The sequence below is a fragment of the Manis javanica genome, chromosome 3 (assembly GCF_040802235.1).
Source record: "Manis javanica isolate MJ-LG chromosome 3, MJ_LKY, whole genome shotgun sequence".
NCBI lineage: Eukaryota > Metazoa > Chordata > Mammalia > Pholidota > Manidae > Manis > Manis javanica.
Genome location: NC_133158.1, coordinates 217,714,176 through 217,737,728, shown reverse-complemented (window position 1 = coordinate 217,737,728; position 23,553 = coordinate 217,714,176). Strand labels below are relative to the sequence as shown.

At 44.2% G+C, this 23,553-nt stretch overlaps 1 long non-coding RNA gene across 1 annotated transcript; it reads right to left on the bottom strand.

Annotated features, from left to right (window-relative positions):
* Positions 1 to 1,070: 1,070 nt before the first annotated feature.
* Positions 1,071 to 12,597, bottom strand: LOC140848576 (uncharacterized). Its single transcript, XR_012129708.1, has 4 exons — positions 11,733 to 12,597; positions 6,271 to 6,315; positions 4,812 to 4,955; positions 1,071 to 1,625 (listed from the first exon to the last, which is right to left on the bottom strand). It is a non-coding gene; the product is annotated as an uncharacterized lncRNA (long non-coding RNA).
* Between the last annotated feature and the right edge of the window lie 10,956 nt (positions 12,598 to 23,553).

Sequence of the window (23,553 nt, the reverse complement as noted above, 5' to 3'; positions counted from 1 at the left end):
GACCTGGAAGAGATGCTAAAAACCCCGAAATGAACCAGCTGCTTGACATGGGTGACCCCCGGCTCTGCACACCAGCGGGCCCCCACCAGGCTCTGATGAGCCTGCAATGGCTCCAACTTGCACAGAGGTGTACCAAGGGCCCAGAGCCCTTCCCACTGTTCACCGCACCAGAGCTGCTCCCCAAATCAAGACCTCAGACCTGGGACAGAGGGACAACACAGGGATGTGGGGCTGCAGATGGGGACTGGAGTGGGACACATGCCTCCCCAACCCCAGGTCAGGCAACCAGGGGGATTAAAGCCTGACCAAAAGACAAAGCCAAACTCCCCAAATGAGCTGCTGAGGCACATGAGCCCCCCATGAAAACACGGCCCATGAGCACAGGGCCCCATGAGCAGAGGGTCCCCCATAAGAACAGAGGCCCATGGGCAGGAATACCCATGAGCACAGGGGGAACGGAGGGTGAAGGGAGGGAAGGGGGAGGGGAGGGCAGAGAGAGGGGAGGGAAAGGGGACTGGGTGGGGTGAAGGTGGGAGCTGATGGGCCTAAGTAGAGGGGGCAGAGAAGCAGGTGGTGGTTGGACAGGAGTGGTTGACCTCGGCCGACCCCAGAATTCCTGCAGCAACAGTGAGACAAGGCCCCAGAGAGGTGTGGAGACCTCAACCCACTGGCAACCCCAAAGACCTGTCTGGTCTGGGGGGCTCATCAGGCATGGGGGGCACAGTGACAGGGCTAGTTGTCCCATGGACATCCCAGGGAGCAGACTGGGAGGAGGCGGGAAACAGCCAGCCTGGCTCCTGGTGCCCTGGGTTGGTGCGCTCCTGCCCTGAGAATCCATGTCCACCCACTGTGGGGCAACCACCAGGGCAGGTCCAGGGCCACTCAGCACTAGGAGGGCCGGACACCTGAGGAAAGGTCTGGCCATGAGGGGTCCGTCCTGCTCAGTGACATTCTTCCTAAAACATTCCTTGTATTTTCAAGATTTAAAGCAATTTTCTAGTTCCTCCTTTTCACAGAAAAAGAAGATTCTGAATGTGGTTTAATCATGAATAATTCATAAAATTAAATACATTCACTAAAAAATAAAAAAAGGAAAAGTAGATATTTATTGAGAGGGAAAGGAGAACCATTTCCCACATTAGAGCTCTGGTGTTGAATGATCAGTGCGATTGGATATATTTTTATTGCTATTACTCTGTAACACCCTTACCTTTGAAAATTCTTTGGGTGTGCATCCGTGTTCTACCTAAATTAGCTGATAAACCACACAAACCAATAACCAAGGGCCTTGGTTGTTGTAGGAGTGAAGCCTTTAAAATGGTATCATTCTTCTGATACTGTTTTTGTGTGTGATACTTTTACTAAGAAAAAAAGTCATTATGTGTGTGCCTTGCACATTTATGTAAAATATAATTGACATTGCTGGTCTTATTCGTCCTTATTGAAAAGGAAAAAAGAGATTATTGTAGCTTCGGCTCACTTTGAGAGTATCTGTCCACTTTTTCTCAAAATACTTCCTCATACTGTGGCCAGCTCTGCCTGTATCAGAATCATCTTGATTAAAGGCTTCACAGTTGTCAAAAACAAGCCTGACATCGACAGCAAAGGCTTCCAGATTTGGATACCTGAAAGAAAACACATGATTTAGAGGTTCTTTTGTAGGGTGGCTTTGTTTTGTAAACAAATGAAATGATAATAAAAGGTAAAATAAAAAGTGAATCTGAAAAGGTAAGAGAAAAAGATAATTGCATTTAAGCAGAAATAAAACACCTTATATCCTCTTACAAATGGAACATTTTAAAACTTCCATGTGTTCTGGACTATAAAGGATATAGACAGGTTAAATGGAAAAACAGATTTCTCAGAAGATCAAGATATATTTCAACTAACTAGTATTTCTCCCCCCATCCAATTTCCGATTTGACTTGAATCACAATTCCATCCCAGGACTCATCCCACTTGACTAGTTTAACTTTTCTGACCAGTTGTAGCACTTGTAGTACCCTATGACCCACATTCAAAACAACTTAGTTTCATTAAAAATAATGTCAATGCCTCCTATGCACGATACACATTACAGCTGCCCTGGAGCCTTCACCTACATCCCAGGACATGCCACTGTGTTAAATCTTCCCCATTTCCTCTTTCTCTTTTCAACCATGCTCTTTTCTCAAGCAATGGATTATCATGATCCCAACAACAAAACAGCACGTGTTATCCCTTCACAGAGAAACACTACGAGGATCTGTCCTTCCATTGGAAGCACTGTGGCGTCTGTGCTTTTTTGGGGCGATAAACCTAATTCTCTTTCTCTGTAAGAGCACAGAGAAGACAGAATGGTGAATGCACCTGCCTAAGCTTTTTGGTAAAAAAGACTGCCTTGTTTCAAAACAACTCAAGCCAAATCAATACATTTTGAAGGAGGGCTTCTGGGTATCCAAATTTAAATTAATTCTAATATATGATGTATGATAAGCTGAACACTAATTTACCTTTTAGAAATACCTATGAAGTACACACTGGAGCTCTGAGACCTGGTAAAAGTGGAACTATTTCTTTCATCAAATACCTTGTATAGTCTTTTTCATTCTCTCATTATGGTATATGCAATAATAAGAGAATTAAGTCAGTATTTATGTAACCTCACCCATTTTCCTATTCTTCTGGGAATTATTTTTATTCAGGTGACATTCATATAACATAAAAGTGGCCATTTTAAGGTAGATAATTCAGTGGCACTTAGTATATTCCACACATTCTACTACCACCACCTCTATTTAGGTTCAAAACATTGTCATTACCCTAAAGTGAAACCTCATGCCCAACCCATTAAACAGTTACTCTCCATTCCTCCCTTTCCCAGTCCCCGGAAACAACTAATCTGTTTTTCTGTCTCTATGGATTAACTTATTCTGGGTATTTCATAAAAATAGAATCAAACAACGTATGAGAAAAGTTTTTATAAAATATTTTAATGTTACTTTGAGAAATATTTCACTTACTACAAGAAAAGGTTAATGATTAATGTCAGGGAGAGTGGAATCCAGGAAAGAATTCTCGGTGAGATTCTAGCTGTGGTGCTCACATCTCTGCTGTCCCTTCACAGGACAGGGCAGCTGACGGAACCCAGACTCATTAAACTAGTCACCTCCTCCCCTCTGTTCTATAAATTTCTGATTTAAATATTTGAGAGTTTTGTTTCCAGCTCATCCGTTTGGGCTTGATCGAACAACTTAAAGTTAGAGGAGCTTGAATCCACTGAATATTGCCTCCGACACAGCTGGCGTCATGAACGGGATCATACAGAACTGCTCCCCTCCGCCTGCCTCCCTCTGCTATGTTCCTCCTCCATTCACCAGGACTCGTTCTCAAAAGGGAGCTCCAATTTTTGGTAATGTCTAAGCTCTGTTTTAATGTTTGAACCTGTGTGTTTTGGGGATTTTGAGGCTGAAGTTCATCCTCCACCCAGGGACTGGAGAATCGCAGAAGATAAAGTCAAGAGTTGATTTAAACACTGGTAAAGTCTTCCTGTGTCAGTCTGTCCTGGCCATGTGCTGCGCACCTAAGTATCTGAGTATTTCCCTTAAAAAAGCAAAAGAACTAGTTTTTATCCAGACACCAGCTTCTGCTGTTTGGTTCACAATAGAACCAATATTTTAACAGTCTTAAATGTTTCCTGAATTTTAATTTTTTAAAAGGTAAATAGAATCTTTTGAAAGACTGGCATTTATTTCAGCCTACAAACAAATAAATCAGTCATTTGGCCACTTTCTTAAATCCTTTGATACATATGGGAAGAATGTTGGTCATCAATGAATTAAGTTCTACTCAACACTTCTAAATTGATTATAGATTATAGAACACGGTCATTTTCTCCCAAGGAATATCCAGGAGGGATCAAATAATACACTGTTAAATAATGCTTTTAAAAAACAAAGAATGTAATAAAAATATATTTTATGGTTATTTTTCATGTAAAGTTCCTTTTCTCTCCAGAATTACTGGTGAATTTGCCTGCAGTTATGGGCACGAGCTACATTAACCGAAAGCAGTACAGAGGAATAAAGGGAGCGGGGAGAGTGGAGCAGAGGCCCGTGCAGCTCCACGGCTCCTGGCCATGCTCCCGTGAAATGCTTTATGTGGGTTTGTTCTGTAAACAAACAGCCTCATTCCTTCCTGTGGTTCCACATGAGTCCAGTATCCAGAACCAACTAAAGCCCACTGACAGTGGTCACTCCCTGGCAGGAGTCTGAAGTGGTTTTAACAAAAATCATTAACTGCAACCAGGAAGCCACTTTACTCTTTGGATAGGATCACAAAGACGATATGGTAGGGACAGGGGCAAATAACAGTTTTCTTCTACTTTTAACAAATGCCTTTTTTGTAATCTATGATTCATTGTAAAGCTTTCATTATTTAAAATTTCCAACGATCCATCTTATAATAATCTGAAAATATTATGAAATCCATTTCTGTTAAATGCACATGAAATGGTATTGATATCCCAACGATGCACAATATAAGCTCCAGCTTACATGTCACTTAGTCACTTTGGGAGGCTTCCCTGATACTTTTCCTTCACTCCCAGGCTAGGTTTGGTGGCCTTCCAGTATCAAAACAGCTTTATTACACTATTTCTAATTACTGATATAATTTTAATTGACTTGTCTTCGTATCATACTACCTTGACCACACATATATATCCTATCTCTAAAGGCAGGGCTTGTAATTGATGTATTCTTGGCTCACTATAAGAGTACTGAGCACATAACGAACATTCAATAAACACTGAACAGAAATGATGTACTTACTGTCCACTAAGTAATTTCTCTCTAATTGTGGAAAAATCCATAGGCTTCTTATTAACTTTGGTATAACCAGGAACAAAGTTCAAATTTACAGGAAGATGAAAAGGCCATGCATCCTCATGATTTTCTATTTTGGTAAGGATCATACTAGAGAAAATAATGTTTGAAATCAGTATCGATGTTTTAGAGTTATCTATCTTTAGTAAAAGTTTAGCTTTTATTCTCTTTCAAGTAAACAATGCAAATTTAATTCATAAAAAGACAAAAGAATGCATTTACTTACAGTACAGAGTTTACATTACATAGGAGAATTCTTATTTACACAAACTGTCAAAAAGTCACCTGTAATATGGTGAAAGGTTTCTAAACAAATACAGTGGGATGTTATGAACATACAGGACAGGGGAACAGAAATAATACCGGCAAAAGTCACATACTCAGCCTCCTCTTGTTTCGGTTCCTTAACAGAGAGGTACAACTGGGTTGTTTTGACAAGTGACCCAAATGGTTTTCCTCCGTTGTTCCTTTTCTCTGCTCTTTGCTTAAATGTGGTTCATATACCAATACCAATGAAACGGGATACTCCTATTTACTGATGTCTGCCACTTGATGCACTACTTAAAGCCATAAAAGCTGCACCACTGGCCATAAGGGCATCTAAAAGGCACAGTATGAAAATAAGATAAGCACTACCAGTAGCTTAGTTTGATCATCTCATTTCATTTCTAAATTCAAAAATCAAAGTTGTAACGTCTAATCAATTCTTTTTAGTACCCACAAAGGGGTATTTCTAATATCACTTCTAAAATTTAGCTATAAAACATGAATCTATTTCATATTCTCTCATCAACCTAACTGAAAATTCCTATTTTATTCAATGGCAGTTTGGCATCAGGAAAGATGAGAGAATATGGGTCATAATTTTACCTGATTGTACAGTTACACAACTTTCATTTTGACATCAGTGACACAAATTTTCGGACAGCGGCCTTCAATAAGACTTACACAATTCAACTGAAAACCTTGGGGACAGATCATACTTATAGACAGACAAGCAGATGTATGCAATGCACTGTGCTGTAAAGCCATGCAGCAGTATGTAATATGACAGCAGCAGTGCTACACTTTATGCATTGCTATTACAACCACATCACAACCAAATCATAATGCGGTGTTAGATGTACAAAAATAAACATACCCATACCATATCTAGTCTATGCCTCTCCAACTCCTGGTAGAAAGAGTTGGCACAACATTATGAAACAGAAATCACATAGTCATGAAACCAATTTTTAACCCCCAAAAGACACCAATACCAAAGCAAGGCAATAACTGCAAGATGAAGGGAAAACTTAAGGGGGAATCATAATGGAAATTTGTAAGAATATATTTTCAAGATTCTCCCCAAATTAAGATTAAAGAAAAATCATAAAATGTACATTTCAACAATTGTTTAACAGACCTGATGCTTCAGAAGAACAGCTTGTTGTCTTCTGATTTCTTTCTCCTAAAAAATAAAAAGCTTTTAATATATAATTTCAGGGAAGATTTAGAACATGTTACAAGTATTGCAAGTTCCTTTTCTGAGGTTCTATAGTTGTCCATTAGGTCGAACTACATAAAATTGCAAATACGTCATCATTTTTTACTTACAAAATAGGCAATTTCATGCAGTTCTACCTAACACATAAAAACTGTATGACAATATCAAGGATCTTTATTCAGCAGCCATTTAAACTTAAAATTCAAGGACCTCATGCCACATTTCAATAGCACATTTACTGAACCGACTGACCTAGATTGTCAGAGAGCATGTCAGATACAAATGTTGAATAAACTGGGTAGGAAATTCTACAAATTACCCAGTTTATTCAACAAATATATTTCAAGAAGTGAAAACACTGTGAGAAGACTAAAGGGGCCTTAAAGGATGTCTCAAACATGCCCAATGTTTGAATCTTACCTAGATTTTGATTCAAATAGACAAACTGTTCAGGAAATTCTGAGAGTTAAGAATTTAAACAATGAAAATTTTCAACAATGTCTGATATTTGATGATATCAATAAATTACCATTTTAAAGTATGATAATGGCATTGTGATACTTTTATAGAAAACAAGAATTCTTGTCTTTTAGATATATTTACAGATGAAGTACCATGTCTAAGATTTGCTTCAACAAATTATGAAAGGAGTAGTAGATGGGAATATATGTAAAACAATATTGTTCATATGATAATTTCTAAAGCTGATGATAGGTACATGATGTACATTATTTTGCCTACTTTTGTGATATTTCAGATTTCCCACTGTAAGTCTCCTCGTGGAAACACATACACCAGCATAATGCTAGCGTACTACAGGAATAAGCCTGCTTAGTACATAGGTAATAATCAAGAGCTGGTTGTCCTCCATAAGGAAATCAAAACAATTACACTGTTATGTGACCTTATTTAGAGTCCCAAGAAGTATGTCCAGACATAGGAAAAGCATCCTTTCAAAATAACCTTTCTAAAACAATTTTTAAATTACCTTATACTTCTTTTTTGAGAGAAAATTCCTTTGGTGTGAAGGTTAAGAAAAAAATTTTAATGTCTTTTTCCTTAAAATAACCTTAGAGCAGGATTCAGCCTGAACCACTCTGTGCACTTCTGCAGCCAGAGCCAGCAGTCCTGACTGCCCTTTATGCTGTGGAGCCAGGCTCGGAATCATGGCATACGATGACCTCACACAATGGATGCCATGGACACAAGCACTGCTCTTGCCCCCATCACGGATGACAGTTACACCCCACAGTCCAAGCACCATGCTCTGTCCGAGGCATTCTGAATGTGTTGTTTACTTTAATCTTCATAATCATTTGACCTAGTAAGGTGGGTTTCACTGTCCCTAAATTACCATTGAGGGAACCACAGGCCCACTGAGGTTAAATCATTTCCTGAGGTGCACTGGCAATAAGGAGCAGAAAGGTGTGATTTGAACACAGGACTGTCTCTCTCTAAAACCTGGGGTCTTAGCCACTACATGTACTTCACTGCTATTGCAAAGACACTTTTATACTTGATACTGATCACAATATTCAGGATGAAAGCATAGTCAAGGTGAGGTTATGACAGGGTTATGGAAAAAACCAATGCACATACTCAGTGTCTACATGTCAAAAAAATATCTATACTAAATCATTTCAGTAATTCCCATTTTAAATATTAATCCTGAGGAGAGAATTTTGGCTGAGATTTCAAATGAAGTCAGTAGGAACAGCAGTTTTACTAACTGCATTTTTACACCATAAAACAGTAAGGGGAGGGTGGATGGGAAGGGAGGAATAAGGGTGGGGAAGAAGAAAGGGGGCCTTACGATTAGCATGTATAACGTTGGGGGGTGGCAGCATGGGGAGGGCTCTGCAAAACAGACGATACATAGTGATTCTACACCATCTTACTTTGCTGATGGACAGTGACTGTAATGGGGTGGAGGGGGGCCTTGGTGAAGGGGGGTGCCTGGTAAACAATGTTTTTCATGTAATTGTAGATTGATGACAACAAAATTTTTAAAAAGTGTAAAAGGGAGGCAGAGGAGGAGGTCAGGGAGCTCTGTGACTTGAGAACTTGTCCAGCCTTCTTTAGAGGTGTTGGGAAAGGGCCATAAGCTAAGGAATGCAGGCAGCCTCTAGAAGCTGGAAAAGATAAGAAAATGGATTTTCTCTTAAAGTTTCCAGAAAACAGGACAGTCTGTTGACACCTTACTTTTTTTTCTGAGTAAGACTTGCGTTGGACTTCTAACCTACAGAACTGTAAGATAATAAATTTGTGTTGATGTAAGTTAAAAACAATTTCAATTAATTAATTTGGGGTGCACCATAAAGTGTCTTTCATATTACTAATTAACTAACTGAACCAACCACTGTAAGTGAGCTTCTCCTATGCGCCAGCAGAGCAACCACACAGATCCATTCCCAGCCTTCCAGAAGCTTGTAGGCAGGCAGGCAGGTGGACACCAAACACACAGTCCAATAACTAACTGTTAAGAGTTATGGCACATCATGACAAGAGCTGTGAAGGAAGTATGCTAGAAAAGCCTGCAGCAGCAGGGGAGATGGTAAGAGCCCTAGAACATTCTGAGTACCAACAGATTCCTGGGAAGTCCAGATTCCTAAGAATGCTCTGGAGGCAGCCTCCTGAAGTGAGGTGTCAGTTACCACGCTTTTAAAGTTATTGTCACCCTTGTTTTGTCTAAGGAGGAGATTGTTTCCACAAGTCTGGGAAGGTTAGGTACCCATTTTTATACTGGGGACCAGACAGGGTGATATTTGGCAATTTTCAGGGAGGTGATGGACTTGGGGGCAGTGCTCTTTGCCTTAGATGCATGACGTGGGAGGTGGGAACGTAGGCCTGAGGGGCATTAGAGGTGCCTCCTTTCTCTTCCTGTTTCTCTTCCCTAGTGAGCGTGTATGCACTTTGCAAACTTGACCAGGAGTCGGTTAACAGGTACGAACTGCTCTACAGATCAGTCTTAGTGCCCGAAGAGCCAAGCACAAGCCCTGTCCATTTCCTGCCTGCCCTTCCAGGCCCTGAGAGGAGGAGGTGTCTGCAGTATTTTGTTGGGATCGGGTGGGTGGAGACGTTGTCTCCTTCATATTGGACTGGAAGCCAGGGGTTCCCTACAGAACTCCTTCCGCCTGGCTTTGCCTTTACTAGGAGTGCAGGGGAGCTTACGCCAAAACCTGCTCATGTGGTCATCCCTGCCACCAGCTCTCCTGTAGCTTCCACATCCCCAGTCCGTGTGTTTCCTTCCTGGGGGCCTCAGCACAGCCAAGAGGCAGAAGGAAGAAAGGTGTAAATTGTAGGGAGGCTGAGGGACTTTCACAACAGCAACCATGTTTCAGTAATGTTGGCACAGCACTCAACCACTCACAAGTACATTCACACCTGCTATCTGTCTGGCTCTCAGAGGTGGGCGCTGATCCCCAGCCTTAGATTCTGCTTCCCATTTCTTTACAGACACATGCCCTTTGAGATGTCCAGGCCTTTTCTAGACCACGGTCCCCGAGAAAGGCTGAACTCTTTCCGCATGTCAATTCCAATTTCTGCAAGCCCTCACCACTTCTGTGAAACTTCTATCAAACACACTTCTGAAAGAGTCGGGGCAGGCAGGGGCAGCAGAGACCATCTAGTCCAACTTAGTCACTAGCCCAAAGAAGAAAAGGGACTGAGCGAAGGCCACACAGCCTGTCAGGAACCCAGCAGGGCTCAGACACCTGAGGGCCGACACGCACGCGTACACTGCCCCCGTGCTCCCAATGCCTTACATAGCTGCACACTTCGCCCTCCTGGGGCTTCTCACAGGCACACAGTGGGTGCTCTAAGTCGGGGTGTTTGGGAGTGTGACCTGTCAACCTTATTTTCACCCTTACTGAGGGGAATGGGGTGGGAGGAGCTCGCCATTCTCAGGGATCCTGTAGGGGTTTCTTTTCCACAATAAAGACTCTAGTATGAACAATGGTTTTGCACACAGGAGGTGACTCAGTCCTGGGACTGAGGGACTGGCACACACGCGGGCTGCCCTTGCAGCAGGTACCTGTAAACAGAGCACCCAGCCTTCCTGATCTCGCGACACCCTCTGAACGCTGCTCAGCCCCCACCCCCCACCCACCCCTCTCCCCCTCCTCCTCCACACCTCCGGACAGTTCTCCAAAGGTGGGCTGAGGTCGTCTGTTTGCTAAAGAGTAAATTAAGAATCTTACTTCCTAACGACCTGGGTGTTAAAATGCAATCTTATCTTTAAGATGGAATCCTTCCTGCCTTTTACTATATTGTTGGCGTCTGGGCTCACCTGCCATACTAATTGCCCAGGTTGTACATTACTTGATTAGGGGCTGGAGGAGGAAAAGCTGCATCTGGGCAAAGTTAAAGATAAACGGGGCCTTTTAGCAAGGGACGCTAAAGTAAATTTCACAATAGCCTCATTTAATTGACACAATGAAGACAATGGGCTGTGCTGAGGTATTTTCTTATTTGAGGGATATCCGTTCATACATTCTAGGTCAGGTTACTCATGGCTTTTTAGTTTTAACTAATCTTCACTGAAGAATGCTTAGACTCCCACTTGGATATTCTACTTTAGAGAATTAATGTGACTCTGACTTGGCTTAATTGTTTAATACGGAGTTCTGGCGGGGGTCTTTTTCCAGAGGCCCCCACCCTACTCTCACTACCCTCGGTCCCCGTCTCAGAATCTCTGTGGCTAGTCATAAATTACTCAGCTGCAGATTACAAACCGAAAAGACACAAAGATGAATTGCTAAATACAAAAAATTGCACTGTCAGTCCCCAAATCAAAGTAAAGAAACTTCATTCACAAAAAATACGGGAGGTACGTCATGAAAAAAATTTTAATTCTAAAGGCGCTGCCTCCGGGCAGCCTCTCCCCGGCCGCCCCGCCGCGGGTCACACTTGAACCTCAGCCCGCCCGGCCCTCGCCCTCGAGGCCCCCGCCGAGAAAATCCACACACGGCAAAACGCCCACCGGCCTCCCCGTCTGCGCGGCCCGTCCTGTCCCCTCCGCCTGCGGCCCCGGCCAGAGCGGCGGGAGCAGGTCGGCGGGGCGGCCCCGGGCCGGGCGGACGAGCGCCGCGAGGCGCAGAAGAGCCGCCCTCACCACCCGGGCACGGACTGGGGAGCAGCGGCTCCGGCGGGCCCCTCTCCCCCCTCCACGGCGAACTTCGCCGGCCGCTCGGACGTCCGCCCCGGGCGCACTCGCTCCTCTCCCTCCCTTCCCGGGCGGCCCCTCCGGCGGAGCGCGCCGACTCCCGGCCCCCGGCCGCGCCCCGCGCTGCCCGCGGAGCCACTCGCACGGCCGCTCACTCAGGCGGAGGCAGGGGTCCCCGCGCCCCGTCCGGGCCCGGCCGTGCCCCGCGGCCACGTACCTTCCAGCCCGCAGAGCCGTCGCTGTCTTCACCCCTGAAGCGGGGCCCGCTCCGGTCCCTCCACCGCAGATCCGTGGGAGCGGGAGCCGCTTCTCGGCCGAGGTCTCTGAAGTCCGACTGGGCCAGCGGCTCCCAGTCCGGGCCGATCGCCGCCCTCCGCGGGAGCGCCGAGAAGGAGCGAGTGCGGAGCCGGGAGCCCAGCCGGCGCGGGGAGGCGACCCGAGGCTGGGGGCGAGGTCGGTGCCGCCCCCGCAGGCGCGCCGGGAGGAAGGTGCAGCCAAGCAGAGCGCGGGCCCAGAACTTCGCGGGCCCATCCACATCTGGTCTCCGCTGCCCGCTGCGCGGACGGGACGCCGGCCCGAAGCACGGAGAGCGCTGCGGACGACGGTTCTCCTGGCGGCCCTCAAGAAGCTACAGACTTGAGTAAGGCGGCGGCAGCGCCTGCAGCTACTACGCAGCCGCAGGACTTACGCAATCTGCGCCCAGTGGCTGCCCGCCCCCGACTGACGGCCCTCGCGGCCAATGAGCATGCGGTGCCGCGGCGCAGGCCTCCAGGTGTGTCTTTCCCCTCCTGCTACCCTGGCCACCCCTGCCCTCCAGGACCCACCGGGACCTGGGGACCCCTGTGCATCAGGCGCTCAGATGCCCCCTGCCAGGGGCTGCGTGTCCCTATTTGGGGTAGAGGCCAAGAGCATTTTGTGTGAAGTGTTGGGTATGATAAAGTGGGACGCTGGGGAATTTAGTGTAAAGAGTATTTGTACTGACACTGCAAGTTTTCTGTATGCTTGAAATTACTGGAAAGTAAATTACTTTGCAAAACAACCATGTCAGTTCTGCACCGGAAAAGCAGAGAAGCCATCACACCGGGTCACAGAGGCCAAGCCCACCCTGGTCCAGTTCACCTGAAGTGGGGCACTACTCACCTTGTAGGAGTTCAGGTGTGACTAGGAGGCACCTGAGAGGATTCCTATGTAGCCACTGTGCCTTAGGTGTTGGGACGACCTGGAGTAGAAACTGGGATTTTTTAATTCCAATTTCCATACCACTCCACCAAACACCTGTTAGATCTAAGAATGAATTTGGTAAACTTGCAGCATAGCCAAAAAGCCTATCCACAAAAGAAAAATAATTAATAATGTGGGCTTTATAGAATTAAAATTTCTACTCTGAAAGACCTTGTTCAGAGAACCCAAACACAAGAAAAACTGGGAGAAAATATTAACAAAATACATATTTGATAAAGGATTTGTACTCCAGACATACAAAAATGCATAGAACAAAAGGGAACCGGCCTCAGAGCTACTGGCTTGGGGTTGTGGGTTCTTCTCTGGACCCCACTCCTGACACCAAGTAAGGTTAACCTTAAAAATAAAGCTGTCTGTTATTTTAGCAGTAAAATGGTTTTTTTCAGAAGCTGAGAAGTACAACCCAGAACATGCAAGCTATGGCAAAACCACAGGCATGTTCAGAGAACAGAGCAGAGGAGGCTCTCTTATAGAGGAAGGGGAAATGTTCTAAGCAAAAAACCCTTGGAGGAAACTGTCATGGCTGCTCATTGGCTGAGTTGTAACAATCTCCCAAGGGCTGAGCTCTTGTGGGGGAGGCAGAAAATCTTCCCTCTTCCTACTTGGTAATAAAGTAGCCAAAATACTATGCGTTGTAAGGTGTCCCTCTCTTCCTTCCGGTGAGGTCTGCATTGACCAGAAGGGGTGGGCGGAGAGCTCTTCCTGCAAACCTCCCCTCTGCTTGTCAGTGAGGCTTCCCATTCTCAGTTTTCACAACGGACAAATTTTAAATGAAAAGCTATAAAAATTCTACAGGAAAATAGGAAAATCTATAAACCACCTTGGGTTTGGTGATGAGTTTTAACATAAACACCAGAGGCCTAGCCACAAGAGAAAAATATTAGTGTGGACTTTATAAAATTGAATTTTTCTACTCCATGAACAACTACCTTGTTCAGAGAACCAAACACAAACTGGGAGAAATACTTGGAAAACACGTATCTAATAAAGGATTTGTACTGAAAATATACAAAGACCTTTAATACAAACAATTAAAAATGGCTAAACATCTCAACAGACACCTCCTGCAAGATATACTGATAGTGAATAAACATATAAACGTATGCTCAACATCACATATCACTATGGAAATTACAAATTAAAGCAATGACATAGCACTGCACGTATTAGAACTGCTAAAATCAAAAAACATGATAACAACAATTGCTGGAGGCTGAAGAATAACAAGAACCTTTCTTCATTGATGGTGGAATGCATGTACAGCCACTTTGGGAAACAGCCTGGCTGGGTCTTTCAAAGCGAGTCTCACCTTAGGACCCAACAATCACTCACACGTCCAGCATTTAGTGAACTGCTTTGAAAAACTGTATCTAAACAAAATTCAGGATGCAATTATGCACAGCAGCTCTATTCACAATGGCTAAAAATTTAAAGAAATCAGGATGAATAGATACGCAAATTGGGGTACATGCAGGTGAAGGAGAGCAGAATATGCCCCCAATTATGCCTCTTTGGCATAAGAATTACCAGGCTGATTAATTTAATAAACAGCAGACACAGGAGAATCTCTGAAAACTAAGTCGAAGTTGCCCTTTTGTGGAGGAATATCCTATTTATAAGGGGTATCCAAGTTTGTAAGGGTACCTCCCTGTCTGTACCAGGAGTGAAAGGGTGACTGAGTCTCTGAAAACTCTTATCAGTGAAGTTTGACCTGGACTTCAACCTGCACGACCACCATGTGCTTGTTTACTGTACTTTGCCTGATAACCTCCCTTAACTGGCTTCCCTACTCCCCTATAATCTTTCTTGTTTTTAGCTGATGATAGCATGCAAGGTGCTGGCTTGGGCAATGTCAGGAAGTCAGTCACTCAGTTTCCTGGGCATCTCATGGGAACTGTACATGTTATGTTTCTGTCTGTTTTTCTCATGTTAATCTATTTTATTATGGGGGGGGGGATGTCTCAGCCAAGAACCTAGAAGCACAGAGGAAAAATTGTTTTCACTCCCCTACACATGCAATGGAATACTATTCAACAACAGGAAGGAAGGAGCCATCAACCCATGTGGAGATGAATGGATAAATTCTGTGTGTATTGCTAAGTGAAAGAATCTAATCTGAGGAGACTACATACTGAAGAGTCCTACGTATATGACATTGTGGGAAATGCAAAATGACAGACATAGTAAATGAATCGTGGTGGGGGGCTTGGAGAATTCCATGGGTTACTTTAGCACTGTCTAAACCCACAGATTTTCACAACGATTAAATCATAGTCTATTCAAATTAAGTTATTTAGGATGTGGGACTGTCACAGGATGGAATGCAAAATGTGACAAAGAATCTAACTGTATTAGAAATGTATGAAAAAAAAGCTCACTGTGGTGGAGTGCAAGGTGCTGACCTAAGTAGCCTTGGAAATGAATGGAAGCTGTACGCTAAAGGCAGAACTTACTGTACATCAACAATGTGCTCTATTTTATAAAGCTATTTCCCTTGGGGGGGGTGGTCATAGATAACAATCCTGAAACTGAAACCGTATAAGGAAGAGCAAGAGGGACTTTATTTTAAGCTAAACCCCCATCCTGAGTCTTAAAGGTTAAAGGGGTAAAGTTCTCAGAATGTCTTTAAAAAACAAAGAATTTGTGGCCAGCCAGTTAACCAATCACCTGGTCAACAATCAGTTGACGACATCTTGAGCCAGAACAAATATTCCCAGAATAGATGACCCATTCCGGTCCTTGTTTTGGTGCAAAGAATTATTACCTTGGGGAAGAGAGGAACAAGAAATTACAAAATTCTTTTGTGTCCCCTTATCTTATACAAACATCAAAGAGGGGGGTCCCTGACCACGTCCTGAGCCAACACCTGCAGACCATGAAGTGGCGCCACTAGGACCTGAAAGCTGGAGATGACATCACAGGATGATTTATCAATACCATTACTCCCAAGCCCCTAAGTCTCTCCCAAAATCCATGTACGTCTGACACCATAGTTCCTTGAAGAGCCAGCGCTCCCTCTGGCTGACTCGCTCGCACACAAGCCTTTCCTTCCAGTGAAGCACTCTGCCCACGTGGTACTCTGCTGGGAACCTTGTTCTGTGACACAGGATCCCAAGAACCTGGCTGAGGTCTGCTGACAAAACCACTACATCTGCGACCTGGAGCGAAGCGGCGGACTGAATCAGTGACAAAGGGTGGGGACCAGGTCTCTCCCTGTTGGAGGGGGAGCTGCAGAAAAGCAAGAGCAGAAGGTCACGGTATCCACGTGACAGTGGGTTGGGTCAGAGACATCAGGACAGACTCACCTGCAGCTGAATGTGGATTCAGACGGTTCCACACAGAGATCCTTATGATTAGGTGTGTGGACATGGTGAGACGTGGACATGGCTGGATCCGAGACAGAGTGCAGCTGGAGTGGCTGTGGAGAGAAGCCGTCTCGTTCGCCTCGGTCTGAACTGAATCAGAACCTTTGGACTGGGCAAAATGTTTATACCTGGGCAATTGTTGTATTCGGTTGTTCGAGAAGTCAGCAGGAGAGTGGACACTGGATCAAAAGTCTGATGAGTGTGAACTTTCCAAAGATGGAGTCAGTAGTCATATAACCCAAATTAGTTTAGCTTCTTAAACCACCCATAGAAAACTTTTTTTCTCTACTTAAGTCATATAGTTGCTCGCCCTCCCCGCAAAAAAAACACACACTTCTTTTTCCTCATAAAACGCCTTTTTTCAACCTACAGATGGGAACACTGTTTCGGTATCTGACTGAATCTGTGCTGCCAAATCCCAAATAAACTCTCCCTTGCCTCTCACTTGCAGGTCGACAGCAGAACTTGGAGCACACACGTATTTCCTCTTGTTGCCCGCTGAGCACACTCAGCTCTCACACAGGGTTTTGATACTGTTCTCTAGTAAAAGGAGCCAGAGCTCTTTGACGAAATGGCTGAGACTGGGACTGAGACAGTAAATACAGGACCCAGGATAATACTGAAGTGTCACAAAGTAAAGAAGTACCGAAAAGTAAAGCCCCACCACGCCTGAATACATCAGAGGAAACAGGAGCCAGTGGAAAGAGCTCGCCACAGCCAGAGTGGGCCAGGCCTGAGTGACCAGGCACGGCTGTGCAGGGCTGTCCCCAGGTGCCCACCCTGGGGACGAACAATAATTACATGTTTTTTTCCAAATAAATGAGATTTAATAGACCTCTCCTATGCATGCCAATTCCAAAGACTCGATGTAGACATTCAGCAGCCCTCACAGAGGTAAAGCTGACTCCTGTCTCCTGAAGTGTGGGCTCTGCACAGTCCTCCTCCTCATGAAGATGACAGAAAGGGCATGGGGAAAAGTAACTTCCCACGACCTCAGCCAGCGACCAAATTTAACCTGTACATGGTAAGTCGCCTCGAAAGCATATTCCTTTGAAATAAAATGATGAGAAAGCACTTTGCCTCTGAGACCTGCTTCCTCAAGACCCATAACCTGTCTAATCCTGAGAAAAGTGCCAGGTGAATCCCAAAGAGGGGCATCCTGCAGAGTATCTGACTCATCCTCTTCAACACTGTCAACATCATCGAAATGAGGCAAGTCTGAGAAACTGTCCAAGCCAAGAAGAGCCTAAAGAGACGGGAGGACCAAATGTCACGTGGTGCCTGCACGGACTCCTGGGGTGGCGAGGGGCAGAGCAACGGGGGTGTGAGTAAGATGCGGACTTCATTCATAACATCAAAATTTATTGATTCACTGTGACAGTTCTGTAGAAAACTGGAAAGAGGAGAAAATAAACATCAAATAAGAGAAATCACCAAAGAAGAAATTCACATTGCCAACAGGCACATGAAAAGATGCTCCACATTGCTAATTATTAGGGAAATACAAATTAAAACCACAATGAGATACCACCTCACACCACTTAGGATGGCCAGCATAGAGAAGACTAGGAACAATAAATGCTGGCAAGGATGCAGAGAAAGGGGAGCCCCCCTACACTGCTGGTGGGAATGTAAACTAGTTCAACCATTGTGGAAAGCAGTATGGAAGTTCCTCAAAAACCTGAAAATAGAAATACCATTTGACCTGGGAACTCCACTCCTAGGAATTTACCCAAAGTAAACAACCTCTCAGATTCAAAAAGACATTTGCACCCCTATGTTTATTGCAGCACTATTTACAATAGCCAAGATATGGAAGCAACCTAAGTGTCCATCAGCTGATGAATGGATAAAGAAGAGGTGGTACAATGGAATACTATTCGTCAGTAAGAAAGAAACAGATACTACCATTTGCAACCACATGGATGGAACTAGAAGGTGTTATGCTCAGTGAAATAAGCCAGGTGGAGAAAGACAAGTATCCAGTGATTTCACTCCTCTGTGGAGTAAAAGAACAAAGGAAAAAACAGAAGGAACAAAACAGCAGCAGACTCACAGAACCCAAGAATGAACTAACAGTTACCAAAGGGAAAGGGACCTGGGAGGATGGGTGGGAAGGGAGGGATAAGGGAGGAAAAGGGGCATTACGATCTGCACACATAATGCAGGGGGTGGGGGGCATGGGGAGGGCTGCTGTACAACATAGGGAAGACAGGTAGAGATTCTATAGCATCTTACTACGCTGGTGGAGTATGTGGTGGGGACTTGATGATGGGGGGAGTCTAGTAACCATAATGTTGCTCAGATTACTGATACAAAAAAAATAAAAGTAAATGATCATCTCACGCGAGGTATGCCTTTTTGTAACCCTAGTGAATACAAATTTTATCTCCCAATATCTCCCCAGAATTAGATTAAAGTTAGTAAAATATTTCATATTTCCTGAAGAAATTTGCTCTTTATATAAAAAGTAATTTAGTTTCCTTATTAACTTAATTTTTTCAGAATTTGCCATTGTTTCATGCCAAGAACAAAGTTGTATATTTTAGAAGCGTGCTTTCCACCCTTTCCTATGTGTCTTCTGTTACTAAGACCCCTGAGCTATGTACATCAAGGACTCAGAGTTTAAAGCTCAAAATTACAAGAGATGTTCCTTTCTCTCCAGCTAAGGATATTCTCTCCACCATTTGCCCTTCCGAAACTACTGAAGCTTTCAGCTTTGTTGTTGTTGTTGTTTTAATCTTCTTCCCTACATGTACTGCTTCAGGGCAACTCACGCAATGATGTAATCAAAAAAACAAAATGTCCCTCACTGCCTGCACTTGAAAAAACATTACAGCTGCCTCTGAAAACTTCCTACACTCTGTTGAAGAGTAGCTATGGCTATTAGAGAACACAGGTCTCCTGTGAGGAATGACCTAGAAGGACAGCATTTCTGACTGACTCAGAACAACTTGGATCCATGTTTGACTTTTGTTTATTTTTGTTTTGGTTTATAACCAAATTAGAAGTTGCCCAGGGCCAAAGTCTGCCAAATGACCAGCTACACATGCCCAAAAATAAAGAATTCACTATGTGATTATTTTCACTGTTGTGTTCCCGGAACCTAGCCTAATATCAAGCACATAGAAGACTCTCAACAAATGCTTAGGGAGTGAATGAGCAAATGTCCAGATGGTTCCAAGGACCGAGGAAAAGGTGATCACCAAGTCTCTCTGCAGGGGGTCCCTTACATGCCAAGGACCCTTTGGCAGTCTGTTGAAGCTGACAGACCCCTTCTCAGATTATTTTTAAATATATAATATGACAGGGGAAACTAATTTTATGGAATACAGACAGAAAAAACTAGTTATATTAAAATATGTTGAGATCAACATGTCTCTATGGCATAAGCTGGGCTTGTCAAGTCACAAGCACCGCTGTATGGAGGCCTAGCTGGGCCAGTTCACTGGCAACACCTGCAGGCTTTTCAGTTTCTCAGACAGGAATCCTCCAAATTCCTGTCTAGGATGCCACCATTCTCAGAGGGAAGTGGCAGAAAGAGGCCAGAGAAGTTCCCAGCACAGTGAGTCAGTTTTCACATCACCCACTAGTTCCCATGTGGTGTCATCACCCTTAGCCGTGCCCACTGTCCCCCAAGCCACGGGCTTTCTGTTCAGCCTCTTCGGTCTGCACCAGGGTAAGAAGGGCACAGTTGTCCAAGTGAACAGGGAGACATGGGCTGTGGAGCCCACCTGTTTCTTACAAAGATTTCCAACCTGGGTGCTGTATCACCTGCACTCCTGTGAAGGATATTTGTGCCTCAGTTCACTGTCTCAAACATCCTGAATAGAGCCCAAAAATGAGGCATTTTTGGTATCTACTATAGTGCCTGGTACATAGTTCCTTGAGATGGTAACTTCTGCTGTTACTAATAATGATTTGAAGTGATGCTCCCACCAGATCTCAGTGGATTACTTGATGTGGTGAGCTGGACGTGAGTTTAGAACTGAAAAGTCCATTTCTTTTTTACACTCTAGAATCCATTTAGGCCTTATGCTTTGCTTTAGAAACAGAATTAACAGAATTAAAGCTAAAAACCTAGCTTTTTTTAGGATCTAAACTGAATGTAGGGCTCCCCAGAATAAAGTCACCAAAGTCAGAGGCAATAGTGAACATTTTAGGCTGGAAAGGAGAAGAGAAATTGGGCATAATTTCATTTTGAACAGGAAAAAAAGTGATACTTAAAGCAAAAACAAAAGAAATAAAGCATTTCAGAGCAGGGTAGAATAAATCTCAGGCATAGATGGCTTTTTCCATTCCTCAGTGAGCTCTGTGGGTGGAGCCTGAGCTGAGCAGCCTGCCGGCACAGGGCCTTGGGAAGACGGGTGAGGCATCTCAGCAGAGAGGAGGGGGCCCCAGTGATGCTCAAGGTAAAACATCATCTATAGTGGAAATAGCAGACAAAGTCACAGGAAAACCTTTGTTAGGGAGAAAACCAAGAATGGGCCTTGTCTTAGTTTTTCTGAGTCATTAACCCTCTGCCAGACAGATGAACAGCTCACAGTTATGTGCCAAACCCTGGGCTACATCCTGGTCATGTGGGATGTGACACACAGTCCCTGCCCCAAGTAGCTCAGACTACAGACAAGGAGAGACACATGGCAGTGACAGCACTCCGTACTGTGGAAAGGCATGCTGTGTAAGTTGGGAAGGGTAACCTCAGTGGGCCCCAAGCCCTGTCGCTAGCCACAATAGATGGCATTTCCCACTGGTATTGCAGAATAGTGCAGGAGTTTGCAGGGCAGTCCTCATGTGGCTCTAACTATTCCCGTGGCCTTAGAGTTCTTTTGGATCCTTCACATCCAGTCTACAGGTAGAAGAAAGACGAAATTGGAGGGTGGCACAGGAAGATTTTTTGGGCCAGGTTTGGAAGCCATTTGTCAGAGTTAGTCACACTGGCCCCACATAATGCAGTACCTGGGCAGCCACTTTCTGGTAACAATTCTACAGGGTGAAGGGGGAGAATTAGCCTTTTGTGAATGGCCAGCTGTTCGTGGAACTTATGCATGGAGGAGTATGTGAAGGAAGCTAAGAAGAGAGAGAGAACCCAACTGTGTGTGTGTGTGTGTGTGTGTGTGTGTGTGTGTGTGTGTGTGTGTGTGTGTGTGTGTGTTTCTAGGGTGAGGGATAGATCTTAGCAATAGCCCCATGGAATAACTGACATTTTAACCAAGTTTTACAAGAGAAATAGTATTTAAGTCATGAAGGGCATTGGGAGAAGACAGTTTAAATAGAAGGAACAGCATGTGCAAAGGTACTGGAGAATTCATCCCATCATCTATACAACAAATCCTATAAAAGTGTCCTTGAAGTGCCAGAAATCATTCAAAATGCTGGGTATGCTGCTGTACACAGAACAGACAAGGCCTCCACTCTCCTCAGCCCATATTCTAGTGGGAAGAGACAAACCACACAGAAGCAACTAGGTACACAACTCCAAACATCAAGTCGCATGTTGTGTGGGAGAACCACATATCTGTAAGTAGGGCTGGAGAAAAGGGTGAACGTTGAAAGTGTGGAAGAGGGAAGTGAGAAATTATGAGACTGGAGAGGATGGAAAAGGCCAGCCAGGAGGCAGCCTTCGTGCATTAACGGGCTCCAGCAAGAGGAGACAGGCAGAGCTGTGAGCTGTGGAAAGGTCCCTGGCTTGTGATGGAGAGAATCCGGTGTGGCTGCAGGGAGCCCGGTTATAAAACATCTGAATAGCCTCGGTGTGAAGTAGGAGCCATGGCTGGAGGGGTGGAAATGTGAGAGTGCAATGCACCCAGGGGGCTTGCCCCTCCTTCCAGGTTTCAAAGAGAAAATGGGCAGAATGTGTTTCCCTGAGCAAGTCCAGTCCTTCTGGTTTGTGTACATTTTTACTTTTAAAATTATGTGTATACATTCTCACAGAAAAATCTAAAAAGTTAAAATTTTACCCCATGTTATTAGACAGTAGTGGGTGCAGAGGAATATATGTATGTGTCTGTGTGTATGTAGATTTACGTCTATGTCTATGTGCATAGATACATTTTGCAAACTGTGCTCTACCTGTGTGTACACAAGCTCCCACCACTGTCTCTGCCCCTTTGCCCACTGCAGACGCTCTCCTCCCTCCACCTGTACTCTGATACTTGCATCAGGTGGAATCACTGTGTGGAAGCCCGCACCTTGCTGGGGCTCCAAGGTAGCCCTTCTTGGAATTCCCTCCACAGCCCACTCAGGCTCTGACTACCCATCCCAGGCCAGGCCACCACCTGCTGAGGCTGCCCTCTTTACCCTGCCTGGGCTCAGGGCTCTGCCTCAGTCACCACAGCATCCCTGCACTCTGCCACAGCCGCCTACTTCACTTGGACCTTCTTAGGAGCTCTACAACAACACAGTTCCAGAAGGAAAGGGGGGAAAGAGTGAGGACAAGATAAAAAAGTTGAAATATACAAATTTGTTTTTGAATCAGGAGATGGAGTAGACAGAGATGGAAGCAAGACTCATCTGTGTTTTTATATAATTTTGTTTTGACCAGATAAATCCTTAAACATTGAAAACAAGAGTTCCTAAAATTGAAAACAAATGTAATTACATATCTAATTGCTAACAAACACATCAAGAAAGTAATGATTTCAATGCTTTAAGAAAATTATTTTAACATGCTTAGGAGGATATGTTCTCAGGATAAAAGAAATCTCTAGTTGAACTCAAGAGCTTAAAGCAAGTTATAATATCGATACTTTTATTTTAAAACCAATATATGTATTAAAAGATACAGTAAATAAGTGATATGTTAATATTAGCAACTAAGTTTTTAGTGTAAGAGAAAAGCAATGTAAGTATAAACATTTTTTTAAGTTAAAACTTCAGTATTGTTAAATTTGAATAGGAAATTTCAATATAAACATAGAATTTCAAAATGTACACATGTGTATTTCCCCCTATTTTCACCCACTGAAGGGCCTGGAAGCATTGACAATCCATTAACAGTGAGCACCCTCAGCACCCAGAGTTTTGTCTCTAGTTTCCCCAGGAAAGGAACCAGGGCTCTTTAGAGAAATGCCTGCTCTGGGTGAGGGACACTTGGTGAGCTGGGGAACCTTCCTGTGCCAGAAAAAGAGGCAGTTTGAAGGGGCTTTTACTGGCCAAAGACGGGACAACTGGAGGTTCAAAATGAATGGGATCCACTGACCATGTAGAAACCTGTAAATCTACAAAATGAAACTCAGAAAACAGAAAAACAAAGACAAAACAGGCAAAACACATTTGACATCTACTCCTTACTATGAAAAGGGATAATTCAAAACATATAACTGTACACCTTGCCTTTCCCGAAGAAGCAGTTGATGAGATAAATCTCTCCCTCGCTCTTGCTCTCTCTCTCCAATAAAGACTGCCAACTAATGAATACATGATGACTGA